This window comes from Mustelus asterias, chromosome 21, assembly GCF_964213995.1.
Source record: "Mustelus asterias chromosome 21, sMusAst1.hap1.1, whole genome shotgun sequence".
Classification (NCBI taxonomy): domain Eukaryota; kingdom Metazoa; phylum Chordata; class Chondrichthyes; order Carcharhiniformes; family Triakidae; genus Mustelus; species Mustelus asterias.
Genome location: NC_135821.1, coordinates 60,461,089 through 60,486,343, shown reverse-complemented (window position 1 = coordinate 60,486,343; position 25,255 = coordinate 60,461,089).

The window sequence follows — 25,255 nt, the reverse complement described above, 5'->3', positions numbered from 1 at the left end:
TTCTGTAACTTGATTTTGTGTCTCTGTGCCCTGTTTGAGAGCAGATATCCACTCCATCTGACGAAGGAGCAGCACTCCGAAAGCTAATGGTATTTGCTACCAAGTAAACCTGTTGGACTTTAACCTGGTGTTGTTAAAACTCTTACTTCTATTTTGCTCCAGCTCTTCCACAGTATAAAATCCAACACAATTCTCCCTCTCTTCAACTCTGAAGAAGTCATAAAATGTGATACACTGGCTGGAATTTTATCACCCCGCCCACCAAGGATATCAGGGCGGGCGAGGGTCAGACAACTGAAAGGTCCGTTGACCTTGGGCGGGATTTTACAGTTTCGGGACGAGCGAGGCCATAAAAACTCGCCCATTAACTCTGTTTCTCGCTCCACAGATGTTGCCTGACCGGCTGAGTTTTTCCAGCATTTTCTGTTTTCATTTCAGATTTCCAGCATCCACAGTATTTTGCTTTTCATTTATAGCAGAATTGGTGTTTTCAACTGCTGTTCTAAATAAAATCATTGCACTCAGTCCAGAATGGGATTAAAAATCAAATCTTCAAACCTATATGTTTTCATGTTTAATGGTCACCAGGTCATTGGGTTATAATCCAATTCCCATCCTGTCATTTCTATTTCTTGTGTTAATCTCCAGTCCATCAAAGTCCCCATTGTGAAGGATTAAAATGTATATTTCTTTATAAATTACAAAAACTGGACTAAGCTCTTTAAAGTGGTTGAAACCATGTCCTCCAGTGACCCCCGAATCAAAGAGGCTAGCTGATAGCAACAGGAAAGCTTGCACATTGCTATCCATGGGCAGTCACAAATAGCTCCCTGTGGCCTGCACAGGCCAAATTCAACGAGAGCCATCTGCATTTCAGAACCCAGAGTGGCCAACAGGTGTCTGCTCATCTGCTAAGACAAAGGACCACACAACCTTATGTTCAATTCTTTTGGTTGAGATATTTAATAAACACAGAGGACCCAGACAATGGATACACATCCTTTGTCAAAGGCGTTGTGGAGAGAGGTGGGAATCATGGGCCTCTGGCTTATAGAACCAGTAATTATGCCTTGCTGAACCACAAAGCTCAGTCTGCTGAGCTTAAACTCTTAACCATTCAACAATCTTTAAACATGAAAGGAAACAACTCTGATTTCTAGCTTATCACTATTTCAGTTCCAAGGAAGCAACCTTCTTTTCATAGTCTTAGAACCCACTTTAAATATAATTAGTAATCACATATATTTTTACTTTGACTTGGGTTAACAGCCTTGGAGCTTTCAGAGAGGTTTTGATTTTCGCACAAGCTTCCAGGCTTCTGTCTTTAAACAGCTCCAGTCAACAACTGAACTCTAAACTGAAACCAAAAACTGTTCCTCTGCGGCAAACCTAGCTCCTCCCATTTCTTTAATAAAATAAAACCCCACCTTCCATTCCTTAAAGCAAAAAACTCCAGGGGAAATCTCCATTTATAAACAAAAGTCCATTAGCCTTCGGCTAAATAAACACTACATGGTTAAAATGCGTAATTATTCTGCTGCACAGCATCTGAACTGTATGTTTGCCAGATGCACCGACTGCCTGTAAAAAATATTGAACTTTAAAACATTCCACAGTAACATAAAACATATAAATAACACAGCATCATCACACAGTGCTGCCCTCATTAGTGCTTGGAGTTGAAGGTGTTCTGCTCACAGGAAAGGGGGACCTCAGATAGGCTGGACACCTCCAATGCTTCCTGTGTGGAAGGTCCTGGGCTGTGCACTTCTTCACACAAGGGTTAGTGCAAATCTGAAATCCTCTCCCCCTCCCCCGCCAAATACTTTTAAATAGAAAACAAATTAAAACTGAGATCAACATATGTTCATTAGGTGAGGAGGTGGTGGATCTGAGATATAGATCAGCCCTGATTTAGTTGAGTGTTGGTGCAGGTTTGAAGGGCTGACTTGAGGGTCTACTCCTGTTCCTTTATTCCAGAATTAGCGAACAGCTCTTAGAGGACAGAATAATAGGAAACATTTTTAGTGGACAATCATCGCAGGTGACCCATCTTTGGCATCATAGAGTTCTACAGCACAGAAAACTTCATACCAAATGTACGTATCATAGTAGAAGGGTCTGGTACATATCGGGTTAAGGTGGGACTGATTATTTTGTTTGATTTGATTTATTATTGTCACATCTATTGGTATACAATGAAAAGTATTGTTTCTTGGATGCTTTGGAGACAAATCATACTGTACATAGAGAAGGAAAGGGTAGAGTGCAAAATGTAGTGTTACAGTCATAGCTAGGGTGTAGAGAAAGATCAACTTAATATGAGGTAGGTGCATTCAATAGTCTGATGACAGCAGGAAAGAAACCATTCTTGAGTAGCTTGGTACATAACCTCAGACTTTTGTATCCTTTTCCTGATGAAAGAAGGTGGAAGAGAGTGTGTTCAGGATGTATGGGCCCATAATTATGCTGGCTGCTTTTCTGAGGCAGCGGGAAGTGTAGACAGAGTCAATGGATGGGAGGCTGGTTTGCGCGATGGACTAGGCTTCGTTCACGACCCTTTGTAGTTTCTTGCAGTGTTGGACAGAGCAGGAGCCATACCAAGCTGTGATACATCCAGAAAGAATGCTTTCTATGGTGCATCTGTAAAAGTTGGTGAGAGTTGTAGTGGACATGCCAAATTTCCTTAGTCTCCTGGGCTTTCTTAACTATAGCATCAGCATGGAGGGACCAGGACAGGTCATTGGTGATCTGGACACTGAGAAACTTGAAGCTCTCGACCATTTCCACTTCATCCCTGTTGATGTAGATAGAAGCATGTCGGCCACTAAACTTGCTTCCCAAAGTCGATGACTATCTCCTTCGTTTTAGTACAATACCACCCACACGGTCGTGTAAGAAGGTACATGACCCAAACCCGAGTCATTGTGGTGTTGGCCAGAGATCTATTCAGACTTAGACATGGAGATAGCTCCTTACGTGGAGCCTTTATTGTGTATGTGTATAGAGTTACAAGCAGTTAATAAAAATACGCTGTTAACAAACAAAAGACTACAATGACTTCTTTAACATGTGCTCTACAGCCAGCGCTACCTCAACCTTACTTGCTGTCAAACTCAGTTTAATTTGAAATCTAGTTGTGTGATGGCAGTTCACATTAATATTAATTTGAGTTATCATTTAGTTATTTCAAAATGCATGAAATGAGACATGTGTCTTAAAATTAAAAGTCTTGCATATGTATATAGTACCTTTCAGGATCTCGGGATGTTCCAAAGTGCTTTACAGCCAATGAATTACTTCTGAAGTGTTGTCAGTCTTGCGGGAAATCCATCAGCCAATTTGTGTACAGCAAGCTCTCACAAGTCAGGACATGATAACAAACAGATAATTTTGTGGTGATGGTTGAAGGATAAGCATTGGCAGGGGCACTGGGGAGACCTCCCCTGCTCTTTTCCACAAAGGCCATGGACTCTTTTATATCCACCTGCCGGCAGAGAGTCCACGTTTAATCATCTCACCCAGAAGATTATATACCATTTGATGGTGCAGCACTCCCTCATTACTCCTGTATGTGTCAGCTGAATTGTGTGCCCTGGAATGGGACTGCAACCCATGCCCCGTTGACTGAGAGACAACTGAACTCCTATTGACAGATTTGAATTCCTCATGCATTCTGTGTGAGAACATAGAAATGAGAGAAGGTGTAAGTCATTTGATGCCTCAAGCCTACTCTGCCAGATCTTGGCGGGTCAATCTGTGACTTTAGCTCAACGTTCTTGTCTGCCACCCCATATTTGTCAATGAAATCTCTGTCTAACTCAACATTGAATATATTCACTGAATCTGCCCTGCCTCCATTGCTGTTTGGGATAGAGAATTTCAAAGATTAACAGCCCTCGGAGAAGAAATTCCTCACCTTAGTCTTTAACAGAAGACCCCTTATCTTGAAACTGTTCCCACACACAGGGAAACGATCTTTCATCTACCCTGACCAACCCCTTCTTGCATGTTTCAATATGATCACCTCCCATTCTTCTAAATTCTTCCTTAAACAAGGAGACCAAAATTGTGTAAGGTACGCTAGGTATGGTCTCACCAATGTTCTAGTTCCCCTCATCGGCAGGGAAGTATTATTGGGATTTCAAGCAGGGAGCTCTGTGAGTGAGCGAGAAATGAATTCATCATTTGCTGACCACTCCTCTTCCACTCCACTATTATTAACACTTGCAGTTTGTGTGCTGACAGTTCAATTATTTACTCCCTAAGTGCTGGGATGTATACTAACCCCAGCTTCCCTGCCACACTCAGCAAAAGATTTCATCTATCTCTAGCCCAGGTGAATTTCCACATTGCTTACATTTGCAAGAACCAATTGATGACTTTTCTTTCTCCTTCTTTCAGGGCACTTGTTCTCAAGGGTAAAGAATGTTAAAGGAAGTAAGCTCAGTTTTGATCATTATGAGTCTCCAGTGACAACTTTAAGATGGGGGAGGTGGTGGGGGTGGGGGGAGGAGGTGTGGGGAAGGATTCTCCGGGATGGCTAACTCCGATTGTGAATTGCGATGGCCCGGACAATGGGGTGTCGGTGGGAAAGTGGGCGTTGTGTTGGGCACCAAACATGCTGTGATCCTCTCAGGCCATGCCATCGGCCCCAATTGGGTTCCTGCCCGCTGTGGGTGGGAACCGGATGCGTATTCAAATTCACACATTTCAATATAATTAGTGGGTTTGCAGCCCGATTCAAATAGCTCTTGCTATTCACCCACTTCCCCAGCTGGACTTGCACCGGGCTTTGGCACAGGTCCTCATAAGCGAAGACCTGGCATCTTGGACCCCGAGAGTCAAGGAAGCACCACAAACCCCTCAGCAATGAGAGATATTCCTTCCTCCCCCCATACCACACAGACATGAGGTTTATTCAACCCGATGCCCCCCTCTCCCCCCCACTCAGGTCCCCTTCCCATTCAGACCCTCCAATCAGGCCCTTGAGGGAGTGAAACCATAGATTGTCAATCAGGATTAGACTCTGTTCACGTTGGGGTCAGGATCAATGGGGCACTTGAGGTGCAGTCAACCATGAAGAGAAATCAAAATAAACACAAGTGGCTGGAGGGTGAGAGATATCCTTTGATCTGCTCGCTGAATTTGCTATAGATCAAAGGGTTTCAACAACTTCTGCTTGCTGGGAAGCCTCAGTAACTTCAAATCAAAGCTGTGTATAAACATTAGGGCTGAGTGCACAGCTGGGGCAGACTGGAATCACCATGCCAGGGCTGATCTCCAGGTCTGCCAGGGCTAGAAGGGCCAGTCCGGCCATGACACCCCCATCCTGGTGGACAGTGGTGAGGTCAAACCCTTGCCCTTGGCCTGGGTCCACCCAACCCCCAAGACCCTTGAGAGACACTTCCTCTGCATCCTCGCAGTAGCAGAGGGGCAAATGGCCACTCGACCTATCTCCTCAAGCTCCCTAGGGGTCCAAGATGCCAGGCCAGGTGTCATGCCAGGGTGTCAGGGGCAGTGCACAGGTGGCACTGCCAAGGTGCTTGGCCGGAAGGGAGGTTGAATGGCGGGGTCTGAGGAGGAAGGGGTGCTGAGTGAGGGATCTGACAGGGAAAGGGGGCCTGAGTGGGGGAGGTGAGCTGTGTGGGGTGTGGGGGGGGTTGGTGAGGGTTGGGTCCGGTCACCCTCATGCCTGGGTGGTGAGGAGGTGGGACGTTGTCCCTCGTTGGTCAGTGTGGGGACCACCATTTATAGTTTTTATAGGGGGGAGGGGCGGGTGCCTATCTCCAAGTGCGGAGATCGGCTCACCATTTAAAAATGGTGGCTTGGTCTCAGAACAGTGGGGCTGGCCGGCAGATTGCCTGATCTGAAAAATTTACCATCTGTCAGGTGGGAGAATCACGGTCAACATCTTTTAAAAACTTAAAAGCAGAAAGGTTTTCCATTTCATTGTGTAGCATAATTGTCACAGTGAGTATGAAGTACATAATGTTCGCTTCAACTATTGAGCTGATTGTACCAGCTCCAATGGCATGCAAGGAATGCCTTAAATGACTTCAGAATGGGTACCACTGCCTATCATTTTAACCTTTAACTCGAAGACTGTGAATTAAAATCCACCCGTAGTGTGTTGTGACATTAATTCAACAGTACTGGTTATTTGTGTTCTAATAATTTCACTTCACTCTCACTTAACTCCAATTCAGGATCACAGTGAGTCAGAGCCTGTCATAGAATCTCTACAGCACCGAAGGAGGCCATTCAGCCCATCAAGTCTGCACCGACCACAATCCCACCCAGACCCTATCCCCGTAACCCCACATATTTACCCTTGCCAATCCCCCTGACACTAAGGGGTAATTTAGCCTGGCCAATCAACTTAACCCGCACATCTCTGGAGTGTGGGAGGAAATCGGAGCATCCGGACGAAACCCAAGCAGACACGGGGAGAACGTGCAAACTCCACACAGACAGTGACCAAAGCTGGGAATCGCACGCTCGTCCCTGGCGCTGTGAGGCAGCAATGCTAACCACTGTGCCGGTGTGCCGTCCATCCTCACTGGGCACTAGGCAGGATATGCCCAGGATGGGACGCCAGTCCATCACAGGGTACACACTCTCAGACTCATAGACAAACTGAGGGGCAATTTAGTATGGCCAATCCACGTCTTTGGACTGTAGGAGGAAACCGGAGCACCCGGCAAAAACCCACGCAGACATGGGGTGTGCAAGAAAACTCCACACAGACAGATACCCGAGGCTGGAATCAAATCCAGGTCATGGTAGCTGTGAGTGCTAATCGCTGCGCCACTACGCCACTCCATGTTCTAATAATAATTTTCTTTAATATGTGTTCTCCGCTTATAAGCATCATAGCTAATTATGGCTAAGAACATCATGGTGGGTTGCCTTCTCAAACTTGCACTTTGTGTGGTGAAGCTCCTCCCACAGTATTGTTTGATAGGGAGTTGTGGAAATGTTGGAATTCTACGGTAACTATGAAAGGTTCTGGATAATCACAGAAACCAGGTTCACTAATGTCCTAGCTGGTCTGAACTACACATGACTGGCACCTCCCTACAGAGTTGACCTTTGATATGATCAATAAATATTGTTCAATTCCAAGTTTTTAAAATCCAGTTATTTTAGAATTTATAGCATTGAATGATCACAGGTTAGGTTTTACTTTTCACTGTATACTAATACATGTGACAATAATAAATCAAATCAAATCAAAAGGTTGGTGTTCGGTTAGGGACAGCTGAAGTGGGGAAAAACAAAGAAGGGTACATAACACATAAAATGGTTGCCTGGCACATAAACAGTCACCTGGGAAAGAGACATTAAACAGGCACTAACTTTTAGTGCAGACAGCTACTTGAAATTGAAAAATACAGGACAGACAGTTATTTAAAGTTAAACATGCAATAATCAGATCCTGCAAGAATCAGATCCTGCAGGAAGCCAGCCAGGGCTTGAGGCACTTTTAAGATAAGGACAGATCTAGGACAATAAGGACTGATAAAGAGATTAGCCACAAACGGGAACGGGAATACATAAATGCAGGAAAACCAATTACTGTATGTATAGACCAAAACTAAGTCATTGATAGGGAAATGTATCCATTCTATGAAACAATGCGATGTTAAAAGCCAATGTCTGTATATGTCTGGCTGTAACGATGTGTTAACTATCGATCCTACTCAGCAATAACGATGTGTTAAATGGCTAATGTCCGGACTATCCATTGTCTGAAAAGTATAAAAATGAACCACTCCTATTGTATCATTGAGAGGAGGTAGCTGCCTACTGTACTGCGGAGTGCCAGTGCCTTTCTCCACGAAGCTTTGTCAAATAAAACTGTATTGTTGAAACCTCCAAGTCTGATCCGAAGTGGCAATTTTCCCACAACACAGCCACGACTCAATTGGTTCAGAGACTCTTGCCTCTGAGTCTGAAGATTTGTGGGTCCAAGTCTCATTCCAATATCTTGGACACAAAGAGGCTGGCTCTTCAGTTCAGTACCGAGGGAATGCTGCTGTATCAGAGTTGCTGTCTTTTGGATGAGTCTTTAAACCAAGGCCAAATCTGCCCTCTGATTGAAACACTGGGGAGAATCCTTCTTCTTTCAAATAGTGCTGTGGGATACTTTACACGCATCTGAAAGGACAGGTGGGATCTTCACTTAACATTTCATCTGCAAGACAGTGGTGTGAATTTTCCTGTGCGGCCCGCCACGGGAATCATAGCGGGCGAGGGGTGGAACATGGAAAGGTCTGTTGACCTCGGGCGGGATTTTCCGGTTTCATGGCGAGCGCGGCTGGAAAATCCCACCCAGTATGTCTGGAAGTGGAGGACTCCTCAGTACTGGCCTTTTACACCTACTTGGCCTTTTAGGTTTGACAAAGGGTCATCTGGACTTGAAACATCAGCTCTTTTCTCTCCTTACAGATGCTGCCAGACCTGCTGAGATTTTCCAGCATTTTATCTTTTGGTTTCTCCTCAGTACTGCACTGGAGCGAATGTCTAGGTATTCAGTTCCTTCAAGTTGGACTTGAAAGCACAACATTCAGGCTCAGAAATGAGAGACTGCAAACCAATGAACTGAAGCTGGCCCTTGAGAAAAGATGTGTCCAGTCATAGAGGGTAAATTGCTATTTAGTTGTGAATATATGTGAATGAGTAAAGATTAATTCCTGAAGATTGCTTCATTATTTTAGCAGATCGGAGAGGGATTTCACAGAGTTTTTGCTGAACTGGCCATGGTTCACAGCGTGGTGAATAATACGTGAAGTTGCACCATTGACTGGATGAGGCATCCTTAATGTATCTGGTGGTCTTTTATTACACTTCATTGCACTATAGCTGTACTCACTTTGCTGAGCTTGGCACCTAATTTGGGAAGTATACAAGATCGAATCAGGAAGCATTTCTTCCACACAGAGCGATAGTAATCTGGAATTCTCCCACAAGAAGTGTGAACACCTGGAGTGAATTGAAAACATTCAACGCTAGATCGATATATATTTGTTAGGCAAAGATATCAGGGGATATTGAGCAAAGAGAGAAATGGAGTTGAGGTGCAGAGCAGTCTTGAGCTAATGAAATGGTAGAGCAGGCTTGAGGGGCTGAATCACATCTTCTTGTTCCATATGTTCTTTGGTGAAAGGCCAGTCCCCATCTGACAGGTGCCACCACTGGGAGCAAGGTCGAGGTAAGTTTGCAATGAGGACAATTCTTTCCTCCCCAGTTGTTTATTTTTTACCGTGGGTTTCTCCTTTTTTCTTTGCTTTGAATTTCTATCTATGGTTATACATTTTGGAGAGCAGTATGGAGAGGTGCTGTAATCATTAATATTCCACCAAGATTGAGGGCTGTGCTCAACTGTGAGAACTGAGCAAAGTGAGATGGTTAGCGGGGGTAGGTGGGGTAGTAGAGGAGGTGCAAGGATTTTGATCAAAAGGTGAGCCAATTGTTGTCACTGTTAACATAAGATCATAAGAAACAGGAATTGGGCTAGGCCACTCGGCCCGTCAAGCCTGCTCCACAATTCAATAAAATCATAGCTGATCTGATCATGACCTCAATTCGACTTTCACAGTACCGTAGCTTGGTATGGCTCCTGCTCTGATCAAGACCACAAGAAACTATAAAGGGTCATGAACGTAGCCCAGTCCATCACTCAAACCAGCCTCCCATCCATTGATTCTGTCGACACTTCCTGCTGCCTCAGAAAAGCAGCCAGCATAATTAAGGACCCCACACACCCCGGACATCCTCTCTTCCACCTTCTTCCATTGGGAAAAAGATACAGAAGTCTGAGATCAAATACAGCTTCTTCCCTGCTGCCATAAGATTTTTGAATGGACCTACCTTATATTAAGCTGACATTTCTCTACACCCTGACTATGACTGTAACACTATATTCTGCACCCTCTCCTTTCCTTCTCCCCATGTAGTCTATGAACAGTATGTTTTGTCTGTATAGCATGCATGAAACAATACTTTTCACTGTATCCCAATACATGTGACATTAATAAATCAAATCAAATTTCCTGCCTGCCTCCCATAACCCTGACTCCCTTGTTGATCCAAAATCTGTTTAACTCGGCCTTGAATATATTCATTCACCCAGCCTCCACAGCTCCCTGGGTAGAAAATTCCAAAGATTCACAACCCTCTGAGGGAAGAATCACAGAATCATGGAATCATACAGTGCAGAAGGAGGCCACTCAGCCCATCGAGTCTGCACCGACCACAATCCCACCCAGGCCCTATCCCCATAACCCCATGCATTTACCCTAACTAGCCTCCCTGACACTAAGGGGCAATTTAGCAAGGCCAATCTACCTAACCCGCACATCTTTGGACTGTGGGAGGAAACCGGAGCACCCGGAGGAAATCCATGCAGACATGGGGAGAACATGCAAACTCCACACAGACAGTTACCCAAGCCGGGAATCAAACCCGGGTCCCTGGCGCTGTGAGGCAGCACTGCTAACCACTGTGCCACCGTGCCGCCCCCTCATCTCCGGGAGACACCTTATTCTGAAACTTGTGCACTGTAGTTTTAGATTCCCCCACAAATGGTAACTCAGCATTAGCTCTTCAGCCACTTCAGAATGTTATATATTTCAAATCGATCACCTTGTAAACTCCAACGAGCAGAGAGTTAAAGTGCTTAATCTTTCCTTATAGACAACTACTTCGAACCAGGAATCAGCCTATTGAACCTTCTCGAAAATGCTCCCAATGTATATCCCCCTTTAAAAAAGACCAAAACTTTTATTCACCACTCTGGGAAAAGCAAAGGGTGCCAAGGTGAGTCTGACAGAAGGTGCCAAGAAAAGAACAAAAAGTATTCTTCCCCAAAGCACTGGATTTTTCATCAGTGGCATGAGAGACGGGAAAGACCGAGGGAAGAAAGATTCTGAAGAAAGGGGGAAGAAGGAGCCTGGAAATGGCTCGGAAAGGGAGAATGCAAAATTAGGGACTGGAGTCCAAAGTGTTAATGTATTATTAGTCACAGTGTATGGCAATGGCCTTGTTAAGAGAATTGCTCCTTAAACATGTGACATTGATTGTCCTATAATAGAGACAGCTGGAACACTTTGGGGGAAGAGCTTCTTGTAGATTAGTAGCACTGAGGAAGTGTTTTACAATAAACTGACTTGAACTCAAAGACCAATCTGGATTGATTCCTCCATCGCAGTCTTGTGAGTTACACAAAGTGGCAGCTAAGATCAACTCAAGACTAAGCAGAAGGGAAATTCTTAAAGGAATCATGTGCATCGCAGTCATTACCGTAAATGCAGGAACTTGTTGACACTGTCCCACACCATATCTAGTAGCTGCTTTGCAATTCTGTTCTGATTTGCATTCCCCTCTTATTTTTCCTGCGCTATTTTCTCTCTCTTGCATTTTAACCTCCGAGAGCAATTTCCATTATTTAATCTTTACCTCAGCTCATTTCATCCCATAAATCATGTTAACAAATAAGAAATTAAAGTATCTGCAAAGATTAATCTTCTGCAAACTAGGCATGAAAAATTGATTTCATAAAAAAAGCTTCAAACTTAATAGCCTTAGCAATAACTTTGCTCTTGGCAAAACACTGTGTTCTTAATCTGCCTGAAAATAATATTCATCAGTAAAGAGTTTCAAATAGCATTAGAATAACAATAATGCTTCTCTTAGCTCATTTGTTGTTACTGATTGTCGGGCAGTTTGTTGCAAACGTTGACCACTCAAGTTTAAGTGGGGTTTTCATAATTTTCAAAGCTGGTTCAAAAATCATATTGGCAAAGCCAGCCCCACCGACAAAACAGTCCATTCCCCCACATCCCAAATAAGGAGCGTAGCGGGCTTTCGCTACTTGTGCCCGCTTGCGACCATCTGAGGAGGCTTTTCAAATTGCGCTCAGTTTTTTTAGGTGCCAGGACACTTTAGGCATGTTTTCAAAGTTTTTCATATCAAATACTTTAATAAATGTTCCATGTCCCTGCCAGCAGGTCCGGTGGCATGCGGGCTGGGGGAGGAGGAGAATTTGGCAGGGATGCAAAAATTGCTTTCACGGTATGTTCCGCTGGTGCCCGCCATGGTGGATCAGGAAACCTGCCAGAGGCTGGTGTGAAACTGATTTGCATCCTGCTAATGGGATCCAGATGAAGGCCCAACAGCGCCCCCCCCTCTCCCCACTGCCAGCAGGAAAACACATCGGTGCAAAACACATCTGGAACGTGGTATGCAGATGTCGGGACTCACCTGAACAATGCCTGGAGCTGCCTCAGGAGTTTGAGATGGTGGCTACCAGCAACTCTTGACCCGGAACATCATAGCAGTGAGTGGGGGCAACATCCATCAGGTGGATACAGTGTCCTGGAGGAGGCCCACCTTCCAGCTTCAGAATGTTCCTGGAAATCCCATCTTTATTTTCAGGAAGTCCATCTTCTTTCTTCAATGGTGGACCAGTGATGATGTTGGGCACCTTTTCAATATGGCACATGGATATGACGGTGGATTATATGCCATCGGGCCTGACCCACCTTGAAATATGGCACCCAGGTGCATAATTAATTAAGTTGGGGTCGGAAGACATGGCATGTTTTCCCACTGACTTCCGCAATGGGAAACACTCTTAAGTTCCACGGGTGTGGAACCTTAGTCCCAGATGGGAATGTTCTGCCCTAAGAAACTGGCTAATGTGCAGTAATGAAAATATTTAATGATTAACTCTAGTTTTTAAAAGTCAATTTCTATGACTCACAGAAGGACGAGAGGCACCTATTAAAAATGCATATTCTTTTGTCATAAACCCATTTTCAGTTATATTGACAAAATTGCCTCAGATTACCTCTCTTTAATGTATTAAAGAATACTTTTTAATACCAAGATTAAAGAAAAGGAACAATTGTGTTCATTTTTATATTTTTCTATGAGTACATTTTTTAATTAGTCAGACAATACAAGCGAGAAGCGGCTGTTTGACTGATGGTCAAGAATCACCCAATCAAAGAGGTGTGAAAAAGGGAAGTCTGGGTATTTTGGACAACCAATGGGAAGGGTGTGAGGGTAGGTGCTTGGAGGAAGGTGATCATGTGATGACACCTACTGGAATATGTCCAACGGGTGTTAACAACTCCAAGGTGAACGGGAGAAGTGTTGGCCGGGATTCTCCCAAAAAAAAATCTAAGTCCCCAACGTGCGGGAAAACGGGAGTGATTCCCACTGTTTTTTTAGTGTACTTACCAGAGCAAATATCTGATACTCTGAGCACTGCAGAGTGCCTCAGCAGGATTCAGGCGGCGGGGCCTATTCCCGCCCGAGAGGCCGTCAGCATAGCACTGAGCGGGGCCACTGCGTATGCACTGATGTGTCAAAATGGAGGTTGGCGTTTGTGCAGTGCCCCCCACCCTCCGCGCCCCCCCCCCCCCCCTGCCATTTCTGGCCTCCCAATCACTGGCCCTCCCGATCACTGGCTTTCCTGATCCCTGGCTCCCGACCGCTGGCCAGCCCTGAACCCTCCAATCGCTGGCCTTCCGACCCCACCACTTCCTGATTGGTGGCCTCCCGGACCACTAGGGACAGCCCCAATCTCTCCATCACCCCTAACCCCCCCCACCGGCCAGCCCCAACCCCCCCTGTGGCAGCCCCAACCCCCCCCCCCCTGTGGCAGCCCCACCCCCCCCCCCAACCTGATTACCAACCCTGACCCCCACCCCACCCCGATGGCCAGCCCTGATAGCCCTCTCTCCCTCCCTCACCCTCTTGCAGAGTGGCAGCAGCGGGTCCCCCCATCGATTGCTCTCCCAATAGGCCATGCCCACCAGTATGCCCCGCCCCCACGGCCCCAATGCTCATTTCAATATGATAATCAGCTCTGTGCTAATTTCCTGCACGGAGCTGATTACACTCAAAAAGAGTGATAGAGAGATGCGCAGAGGTCCGGGCACCCGGCATGAATCCTACAAAATGGCCGTCGCTGATGTCTCCCAGTCCACTGCACTACTCGAACAACGCAGTGGGCTGGGAGAATCCCGGCTTTTGACTTTTACCTGTGTCTATCATTTTTGTGTTGCTGTTTCTCCTTTATTTAATTAGGATGGCGGGAATGTAATTATGGATTGCATTTGGACATCTGGACTCATTTCAGCAGTGTCCCTTAAGACGAATGAAACCTGCCGGTCTGGCCTACTTGTGACTCCAGTCTCAAGCCAATGTTGACTCTTCTGGCTGCCCTCTGAAGTGGTAAGAAGCCACTCAGTTCAGCACACCCCTGGATGGACAAGGCATGTTGGTCCGAACTGGCATTCCATTTTAAGGTATACAAGACCAGTTCAGACCAGTATTCTTCTATAGAAACATAGAAACAGGGTAGACCATTCGGCCCTTTGAGCCTGCTCCACCATTCATTATGATCATGGCTGATCATCAAATTCAATGTCCGAATCCCCCCTTCTCCCCATAGCCATTGATCACTTTAGCCCCAAGAGGTCCCAGTTTTTTTGCAGTTTTTTTTTCCATTGGGAGGGTAGACGCTGACAGGTTGTTTCCTCTGGCTGGGCACTCTCAGAACGCTAGGGCACTGTCACAAGATAAGAAGTCAATCATTTAGGAGTAAGATTAGGAGAAATTTCTTCACTCAATGGATTCTGGACCTTTAGAATTCTCTACCCCAAATGCCTATGGATGTTCCCATTGCTGAGTATATTCAAAGCTGAGATAGATGCACTTTTGTTTCTTCTTGGGATATGGGGAACAGGCAGAAATGTAGAGTTGATCAAACATGATCAGATCGAATGACAGATCAGGCTTGAGGGGTTGAGCAGTCCATTCCTGCTTCTTTGATGCTCTTCTGTTCTTAAGAGTAAAAGATGTATTGGAGGAAGTGAAAATAATCTCTTAGGATTTGAATTTTATTAATATTAAAAATTGACACGTTAGAACATAGAACATAGAACATGGAACATTACAGCGCAGTACAGACCCTTTGGCCCTCGAGGTTGCGCCGACCAGTGGTACCAATCTAAAGCCCCTCTAATCTACACTATTCCAATATCATCCATATGTTTATCCAATAACCACTTGAACGCTCTCAACATTGACGAGTCCACCACTGCTGCAGGCAGGGCATTCCACGCCCTTACTACTCTCTGAATAAAGAACCTACCTCTAACATCTGTCCTATATCTCTCACCCCTCAATTTAAAGCTATGTCCCCTCGTGCTAGCCAACACCATCCGAGGAAAAACGTTGTTGATGAACCTGAAGAATTGTTTAGACTGGGGACTCAGTTGAAAATTTCAAAGGTGAGACTGATAACTTATTGAAACAAAGGGGAAGGGGTAGAAGGATTGACGGAAGGATCAGCTGTAATCTAACAGAATGACAGAACTGCACTGGGGGGCTGAATGCCCTACTTCGGTTATTGCGTTCTTATGAACTGTAACAGTAAAATAATGTTTCTTGCTTTGTTTTTCCTTTACAATTCAACAATCATATTCTGGCTCATGTTACACACAGGTAGCAATTTGTCCTTTCCTGACCCATGAAAAGAAGAAGGAGGCATTTCTTCCATTTCATTTATTGACAAGATAAACTTAATATTAATATCCTTGTTACTCACTGTTCAAAGGAGAGAACTCAGACAATACTTCTCAGTGACTGGATCAAAGGGCATTGCAGTTTTGATTTTCTGATTTGTTATATCTTGGAAAGATATTACAACCAAGTAAAGTAACTGAAGAACTATTTCTTAACTGTATACAGAGAGTGAAAAAGATGTGACCAATTACTTAAACTCAAGTCTCCAGACTGCCTGGGAGAGCCCCTGCTCAGCCCCGGAATTCACGCACTTCAGCCAATCGGCACATGATCCTTCAAGATCTCGCCCCTTAAAAGTCTCCCTACTACATCCCTCCCCCTTTAAGTCCCTTCTTAACACATACCAACACCAGGTCCAACCTGGGTCGAGTGCACCTACCCATTAGCAACTTGACAAGAGTTACTCCGGTGGTCATTTGGGTTGTCATTCTATAGGTACTAGGAAAACGTGCTAATTTGGTGTGTGGGGATACCATCAATAGTTAAAATATTTACAATATAATATCTTAAATGGATTCTTTAGCACAGTCCATTATAAAGTCAGTCTGTCAGGGGATTTCCTCTTCCTCTGGGAGTGACGCAGCTCTACAGGAGGTGCCTCAACAGCAGGGGTAGGTTCATTTTGACTTTCAGAAATCAGACTTCCAACTTGTAAAGGTGCAACAGTGCCAACTATTTCTCCAGTTCCCATGAGAACACAACTCGATCCTTCCTCAGACTGACCAGTTTCCATACTGCTTTCAACCACAACAACATCACTGGCGGGCATACTCGGAGCAGACTGTCCTACTGGTTCTCAATGCAACTCCCTTCTTCTCAAGTGATCTCGATGCTTCTTCAGTATTTTACCTTGAACTTCGACTTCATATGATACCGGGCCCATCCTGGCCACGATAACACCTGGGATCCAACTCTGACCAGTCCCAAAATGTTTAGCACCTACTAGATCATTCACTTTGGATGTCCTCTCAGGCTGTGTTGAATCAAAATGTTTCTTTTGCAAACTCTGCTTTGCCTCCACTGTCCCTGCCAAACTTGGAAACACCAGGTCCAACCTGGTTCGAATACACCTGCCCATTAGCAGCTTGGTAGGAGTTACTCTGGTGGTCATGTGGGTTGTCATTCTATAGGTAATAGGAAAATGTGCTAATTTGGTCTGTAGGGTACTGCTGGATGCTTTCTCATAGCTACTTTAAAAGCTTACATAGCGCTCTCCTCCAATCCATTTAAGGAGGAGTGGTACATTGTGGTATGCATGGCTTAATGCCATTTGACAACATGAAATGCTGGAAGTCTTCATCTTCCCATTGTCCGAAACCAACACCCCTGGCAAACTATGGGTGGCGAAGGTTTGCTTTGCTTTTCCAATGTCCCAAAATAAGTCATGGGCATTATTTCATAGATATCTAGCTATTTTGAGTGTGTGTCCATGATAAGTAGGAACATTGTGCCCAAGAATGGGCCTACAAAACCAATGTGGATTCTCACCCATGGCTGACCAGGCCACTTCCAGGGTGCATTGGGGCTACTGATTGTAACTTTTGTCATGCCTGGCATTGGTCACACTGTTTAACCATGTTTTCTATGTCTGCATCTAACCTGAGCCACCACATGTTGCTGAGAGCCAACATTTTCATCTTGGACATCCCTGGGTGAACTATTACCCTCGCTTCCCACAGAAGGATGCCATCCTCTCAACTCAATTCATCCTTCCTTGTTTGAAAATGTTTTAGTTGTTCAGCCATTCTATCATAAGGCCAACCATGAAGAATCATATGCTTATCTCTGGACAATATTGGATCCCTCTGAGTTCAGTATTTGATCTATTGCAACCGTACGGATAGTGTGAAAAGGAAATACAAGGCAAGGATAATTTCTCGTGGCACTGGCAAGGGCAGCATACTTTCCAGTAGTAGAAGATGGCTCAAAGTGCCTGTATTTGATGTATGTGAGCCCAGCCTGAGTAGAAAGGTATATTCATAAGCGGTCAGCAATAAAGCCCAACGCTGTATCCTTGCAGACACTATTGGAGGGATGGATTTATCTTTTGTAAATAAGTCTAGCAGGGGTTTATGATCAGTAATTATAATGAAATGCCGTCCGTAAACATATTTCTTTATTTCAATTATGATGGCCAACTGCAGAAAAGGTAGTATGCCTTTTCTGCATCAGTTGGGGTCCCTGAAGCATAGCTGACGGGTCTTTCTCACCCATCCTTCATTTTATGTGACAAAACAGCTCTAATTCCATAAGGAGATACATCACAAGTGAGAATGATTTCTTTTGAAGGGTCAAAATGGACTAAAAGGCAGGAAGACTGCAGGCTTGTTTCACTTGTCTGAAGGTTTCATTTTGCTATGGCTTTTAGTAGCATATCTGGTGTTTTTTTAATAATGCATGTAACGGTGCCAACATTGCAGACAAATTTGGAATAAACCTTCCATAATAATTTACCATTCCAAGAAAATATTTTAACTCTGACACATTCCCTTGGGGCTTCTTTAACAACCCAAGCTTTATCTTCCATTAGGTGCAGCCTAATCTGAACCCCAAATTATTCACCTCATTTGCCTTAAAGGTACATTTCTCTCTCTTTAATATTTCTCCACTTCCTGGAACCTTTTTAAAACCTCCTCTAGGTTGGTTGGGTGCTCCAGTTCTGTGGCTCCTGTGATTAACACATCATCCATGTAAACAACTACATTGGGTAAATCTTGTAATAGGCCTCTGTAATGCATTGAAACCTTGCACAGGCCGATGACACTTCAAATATAGGCCATTACGTGTGTTAATAGTGACAAACTCCCTGAATGTATCATTCAGTTCTAGTTGCTCGTATGCATGACTTATGTCTAATTTAGTGTAAGTTAGAACTCCAGCTAGCTTGGTGTACGGGTCTGCTATTTTAGATATAGGATACCTGTCCCATTTTGCCACCTGATTCACCATTAATTTATAGTCCCCACATATTTGCACAGTCTTATCTGGCTGAAGTATTGGCACAATGGCAGCTGCCCACTCCATGAATTGCATGGGCTTGATAATACCCTAGTCCTCTAACTGTCTAAGCTCCGTCTCCACCTTCTCAAGTAATGAATCGGGAGATGGGTCTAACTCTGTAAAATTTTGGTGCAGCCTCTGGACGCACATAAAGTTTGGTTTTCAAATCTCGTATTTTGCTTAGTTCTTTTTGAAATACCTCCTGGTATCTCCTGAGGAAGTTACGTAGGTCCCCTTAATTCATTTAGAAAATTCCTAGCCAATTCAATTTTATTTCCTGAAGCCAATTGCGTCCCATCAAGTTTGACCCTTGGCCCTCAACTCCAATTAAAGGCAGTTGGGCAGACTGCTGCCTGTAACTTTCAGGTGCTGTCATTCCCCAAATCCTTATAGCCTCCCTGCATATGTCGCCAGCCTGTTTGCAGTGTTTTTAACCTCAGGAGCTAGACCCCTCCCTGTAGGTATCGATAGGTTTGTTCTCCCACTACTGAGGCGGAGGCTCCTGAGTCTACTTCCATTTTGAGTGGACAACCGTTAATCAGTGTAATTGTGATGGGAGCTACTTTTCCCACTTTAATACTATTCAACTTCTGCTTCTTCTTCAGAATTACTCACCACGCTGTGCACTGGAGCTGGAATTGTTTGTTTTTCCAGCACCGGAAAGATTTCGTGCAGCCTTACTCTTGCTTCTTATTTGCCCCTTTCTGCCACAGGCGTATCACACAGCTTCCCTCAACCTACACTTCCCTGGAGGTGGGCTCCCCCTCACCAATAGCATTCTTCACAGTTCTTGATTTGTAAACCGAAGCTATACCTCTGCACTCTCTCTGACTCTGTGCTTCTTTGTTCATTAAATCCTACACCCACATCCCTGGTGCTATTGCCATTAGCAATTTCCCCCTAAACGTGATGGACCTCGCCAACTTGTATGTTTTGAAGTTCCAGTGTGTCTTTCTTTGTGCTTTCCACAGCAAGGACAATTTCTAATGCCTTCTTCTGCCAATAGTTTCTTCTGTCTGGCAGTATTATTCACCCCACACACTAACCAATCTCTCAACATCTCATTAAGACCCAAATTCATAATGTTCAGCCATTTGCCTCAACCTCACCACGAAAGCTGCTATCGCCTCCCTGGGGGTATCTTGCTATCGAATTAAACTCGTATCTCTACATAGTCACCGAGGGCTTCGGGTGATAATGCCCTTTTACTGTTTCTATGAGTTCTTCAAAGGTTTTAGTGTCAGGGGCTTCTGGAGAAGTCAAGCTCATTTTCAACTTATAGATTTGGGCACCACAGATTGTTAACAAAAACCCTCTGCTTCTCCTCCCCAACTCTTTTGTTTGCTTTGAAGAAGTATCGCAGGCATTCAACATGTTGAATCCAATCTTCTGAATTAGGATTGAATGGTTCAAGCTTTCCGAATAGCAGCATTATGATAACTCACTCGATGCTGAATAGATGTGCTTCCAATAACTTGATGTGGAGATGCCGGCGTTGGACTGGGGTAAACACAGTAAGAAGTTTAACAACACCAGGTTAAAGTCTAACAGGTTTATTTGGTAGCAAAAGCCACAAGCTTTCGGAGTCACACTCCGAAAGCTTGTGGCTTTTGCTACCAAATAAACCTGTTGAACTTTAACCTGGTGTTGTCAAACTTCTTACTGTCCAATAACTTGTACATGAGATCCGCTCTGCAGTTCTCCATGGAAAATGGGAAGCGCTCCATTAATCCATGTCGCCAAATGTAGCATCTTGGGAAGAGTGGCAACCATCAAGTGGAGTAACTGAAGAATTATTTTTTTAACAGGAATAACTGTATACAGAGAGTGAGAAAGACGTGACCAATTTGACTCCTGTCTCTAGACTGCTTGGGAGAGCCTGCACCTCAGCCCCGGGATTCACATACTTTGGCCTGATTGGCCGAATGGGTCACATAACCCTCCGAAACGTTGTCCCTTAAAGGGGCTGACTACTACGTCCTTAGTGCCAATTTATAGCAATAATACAAAGCTGAGGCTCACTGCTGTCAGGGGAGGCTGACAGCTGGTTGTCATTTCCAATAAATGTCCCTCTGATGGTGATGCGTGATCAGTGTTGCATTAACTGTAGCTCAGTAAATAGCACTCTCGGCTTTGAATCACAAGGTTGTAGGCTCAATTCTCACTTCCGACACTTACATATGATGGTGACACCCCAGCATAATATTTTGCATTCAGATGTTGAACTGAAGCCCTGTCTGCATCTTTGTGCAATTTCATTGCACTCTTTGAAGAAATCAGTAAAATTGTCACTTGTGTCCTGATCAATATTTATCCCTCAACCAATCACTAAAAAAACTGAACTGATTATCTATTCATTATCTATTCGTTCTCACATTGCAGTTTCTGGGAGCTGGCTGTGTGCAGATTGGTTGCATTATAACGTGACAGCAATTCAAAGAGACTTCATTGGCTATAAAGTACTTTTGAAATGTCGTGGATTTGTGAAAGATGCTATTTGAATACAAGCTCTTGGATTTTACTGGAGAGGAGAAACTTTCCAAATCCCTCGAGAGCCAAAAACAAACATCCTTGCCTTCCATCCACTTTTACTCATTAAGGTAAAAGCAAAATAGGTGGGTTGGCTACACTAAATTGCCCCTTAGTGTCAGGGGGACTAGCTAGGCTAAATGCATGGGATTATGCGCATAGGGCCTGGGTGGGATTGAGCTCAGTGCAGACTCACTGGGCCAAATGGCCTCCCATGAATTCATAGGACTCTATGATAATACTACGGATGCGGGAATCTGAAACAAAAACAGAAAATGCTGGAAAATCTCAGCAGGTCTGACAGCATCTGTGGAGAGAGAATAGAACCAACGTTTCGAGTCAGGATGACCCTTGTTTACTCCATGAAGGCATTGGTGCAATCTCGATTCCCTCACCAATATACCTCCCAGGCCCAGTCTGTGGTGGGAAGATGTGCAAAGGGAATGACATACTAAACAATAATAGGTTATTTTTGTTGTTAATTGCTAAATTCCCTTTTATTTGTCAACGCACTTATTCTGCATTGTTGCGAGCTGAAAAATGTCCATTATCCAGGTACAACTTCTACCAAAACAGGATTAAAAACAGGATTCACAGCTTCAAGCTTGTAAAGATGCTCATCCACCAGTTTAGGGAAAACACAAGTGGTTTATTAACAGGTCAAACCTATACAGAGGCTTGCAGCCTCATGGTTCCATTCAGCTATCAAGATGACTCTGAGTACAGAAGCCCGCACTTACCAGGGTGATCCCTCACCCTGCTCCCCGATTGGTTCCCTGAGTCATGTGACCCTTCCTCTGCAGCCTAACCCTTAAAGGGACAATCACCTCTTCCTTGATTAGAACATCTCCAGTTTCTAGCTCCTTTAAGCACACTTTAAGCACACACCCACACAACTGACTCCATTGTCAACAGCTTTTGGGGGGGAGAGTTCCAGATTTGCACTATCCTTTGCGCAAACCAAAAGTTTCCCATGATGCCACATTTACAATGACAGACAGAGATCGTTATTAACACATTGTTATTAACACATGGGGACCAGAATAAATCTTTCTGCAATTTGGTTGTATATTATTTTACGTCAAATCCAAGTGGTATGTATGAGATCAGATCTGGTTCAAGTGAAAGAAGGAAGTGAATTACACATACTTCAAACAAGTCTCTGATTGATTTGCTTTAATAGAAAGCCAAGCTGTTCTCATGTTGCCCGACCACTGATGTTTGGAAGCTCCGGTTTTGCACAGATGTTTGCAAACCAAATGTGAAACAGCCTGAATTCTCTGGCAGCTTGGCAGGAACATTAAAAGCCGGTCTTACTGGCAGCTAGTTTTTAAGAGACTCCCAACAGCTTTACTTGTGGGTTATTGAAGACTTAAGGGAACCAATATTTCAGGCATCAGATATCTAGTCATGTAAAAAAACAGATTTTGGGTTTTCCATTTCCCTGAATATTAGTCCCGCTGACAGACTGATGAGCTGACACATTAATAGTCTTCTCATTCTGCCAATGTTGATTGCTGAGCTTTCTCCACGCCCTAGTTACGACTGTAACACTATATTCTGCACCCTCTCCTTTCCTTCTCTATGAATGGTATGCTTTGTTGACATAGTGCACAAGAAACAATACTTTTCACTGTATACGAATACATGTGACGATAATAAATCAAATCATTCAGGTTTCCATCCCTCCCAGGTTGCTAGGGGCCATAAGAGAATCATTTGTAGATCCAATGGGGAATTCAATTCTTTACCCGGAAAGTGGTTGGAATGTGGAACTTGCTATCACAAGGAATAGTTGAGGAAAATAATGGAGATATTTAATGGGAAGCAGTGTGATGGAGAAAGGGATAGAAAGTTATGCTGATTGGCTTAGATGAAGAGAGCTGAAAGGAGGTTTGTGTGGAGCATTAACACCAACATGGCCCAGTGCACCTGAGTAACCTTCTTTGGGCTAAATTCTTGACATCATTATGTGATAGAATCTCCTAAATGCTGCTGCAAACAACATGGAGAGAATTAAAAACTTTCATTCATTAGTTATTAAAATATTGGAGAAGGCTGTATAGGTTGTTCGACTGAGCAGATTGGTTGATGGCAAGAGATGAAATCTCCAGGAATACTTCGGGACAGAGTTGGTAATCAAGGTCAGTGATCTTTTATTTTGCTTCTGGGTTGCAACCAGCTCCTTTGGGTACCTTGTTCCTTCAGTAACATTGAATTTTTCATTTACTATCTGCACCTCTCTTCTCTCCCACAACTCCCACTTCCTCATGAAATCCCTCCAAGCACCTTGTAAAAACATTTTTTAAATTCAACCGATCTCAGGAAAATTGCGACAAAGACTATTCCAGCCGGGTGGCACAGTGGTACAGTGGTTAGCACTACTGCCTCACAGCTCCAGGGACCTGGGTTCGATTCCCAGCTTGTGTGGAGTTTACACGTTCTCCTTGTGTCTGCGTGGATTTCCTCCGGTGTGGGTTAGGTGCATTTGCCATGTTAAATTGCCCCTTAGTGTCCCAGGATGGTTAGGTTAGAGGGATTAACGGGGTAAATATGTGGGGTTACGGGGTTAAGGCCCAGGTGGGATTGTTGTCGTTGCAGACTCGATGGGCCAAATGGCCTCCATCTGCCCTGTAGGGTTTCTATAAATTAAGGCTATTAATTTCAATGACTGGAGTATCGATCCAAGGGTTTCAGAATTGGACCTCAATTAGATTTGTGTAAAGAAGCTGGAAAGGACAAGGGGGATATTGACTGCAATACTTAAGAGAGATGGGACTGTGACTGAGCTACATTTTATACTACATTTGCACTGATATGGCCCCTTCTAAAACATCCCAAGGTGCATGCTCAAACAAAATTTGACACTGAGCCTCATAAGGTGACATTAAAACAGATGACCAAAAGCTCGTCAAAGAGGTAGGAGTGTTTTAAAGGAAAGGGAAGTGTCAAGGTTTGGGCAGGGAATTCCAGTGTTTGGGGTCTTAGGCAACTAAAGGCTTAGCCACCAATGGTAGAGTCATTAAATCAGGGATGCACAACGGACCAAAACTGGAGGGGCAAGGAGAGGTTTGTCGGACTGGAGGAGGTCAAGGATTTGAGGAGTGGTGAGGCCTTGCAGGGGTGGGTTGGAAACAAGGAGGAGAATTTTAAAATTGAGGTGTTTCTGAATTTGGAGTTGACACAGATCAGCGTGAACAAAGTGGACATGGTGTGGCACGAGCTCGATGGACAGCAATGTTTACTAATATCACAGGTTGACAAATGTGTTATTCTTCAAAGGAAAATGAAAAGTCACTACCTGGTGGAAGAAAGAGCTTGAACTTTTATTCCATCTTATTACATCCCTCAGAAACTTCATGCAGTGCCTGCAGTGAATTACATTGAAAGGCAAAGAAATACATCGATGGTTAAGTGAACAGTCAGGTCAGAGATGGTCTCCCTTCTCAACCCTATCCACTGATTCTTGCTGGAAAGTGTGATGGTGTGTGAATAATGGGGTTAGTGTTGGACTGGGAAGCAATAGTGATGCTTTCATAGCCAAATAGCCCAGCAATACCACTCTAAAGAACAGTTGGCTGAGACACTGGTACCTGTAAAGCAGTACCTCAAATTCAAGTGGAAGAGCAAAAGTGCAAAAATGATGTAAAGAGTTTACTGTAAATGATCATTATACACAAGAAACACAATGGAGTGATTCAGTTTAAAGTTTATTTATTAGTGTCACAAGTAGGCTTACATTGACACTGCAATGAAGTTACTGTGAAAATTCCCCAGTTGCCACACTCCAGCACCTGTTCACATACACTGAAGGAGAATTTAGCATCGCCAATGTACCTAACCAGCACGTCTTTCAGACTGTGGGAGGGAGCCAGAGGAAACCCACACAGACAACCTGCAAACTCCACACAGACAATGAGCCAAGCTGGGAATTGAACCTGGCTCCCTGGTGCTGTGAGGCAGCAGTGCTAACCACTGAGCCACCGAGCCAGTAGACACTGTTGGGCTTCTTTTTTAAATTGAGAAACCAGGATGAAGGGTTAGCATACAGCAAGGTCAATGTTCAGAACAGCAGGGTTATGATTGGGGTCAATGGGAAGATAGTGACCTGGATTTTAAA